This window comes from Penaeus monodon, chromosome 22 (assembly GCF_015228065.2).
Source record: "Penaeus monodon isolate SGIC_2016 chromosome 22, NSTDA_Pmon_1, whole genome shotgun sequence".
Lineage (NCBI taxonomy): Eukaryota > Metazoa > Arthropoda > Malacostraca > Decapoda > Penaeidae > Penaeus > Penaeus monodon.
Window position 1 is genome coordinate 4459351 of NC_051407.1, and position 471 is coordinate 4459821.

The window sequence follows — 471 nt, forward strand, 5'->3', positions numbered from 1 at the left end:
GTTTCTGTCTTAATCCGTTGCGACTTAATTTTCATACTTTTGATTTTCGAAAAGCATTTTCCTTTCGCTCCCACTTCTTTCCTTTCTCTCCTACCCGGTATATCTTTTGTTTGTTTGCTTTTGTTTTTCTTTCCATGTTTCCTCTCTATCTGTCCACATTAATTAAACGCCTAATTAGACAAAACCAATAAGATTTTTTTTTCTAATAGAAGAAGCCCCTCTGATCTGAAAATGTTTGCTCGCTGATGCCGAATTTTTCGGGCGTTAAATCAGCGGGGTCCCATGTCGCGGATCACCCAGCCCTGTTTTGCGAGCTACTAAAAGCCGATGTTGATCGCCGCGTACAGTATTTTGGCTTTCTAAACGCTGTAGCGGTGTCAGCTGGGCTTTTGTGATGCTCTCCGCTCCGTCATGTCGTACAGGGCCTTGTTTGATGGCCCATAAAACTTGACTTTGTAGTCGAGTGATAAG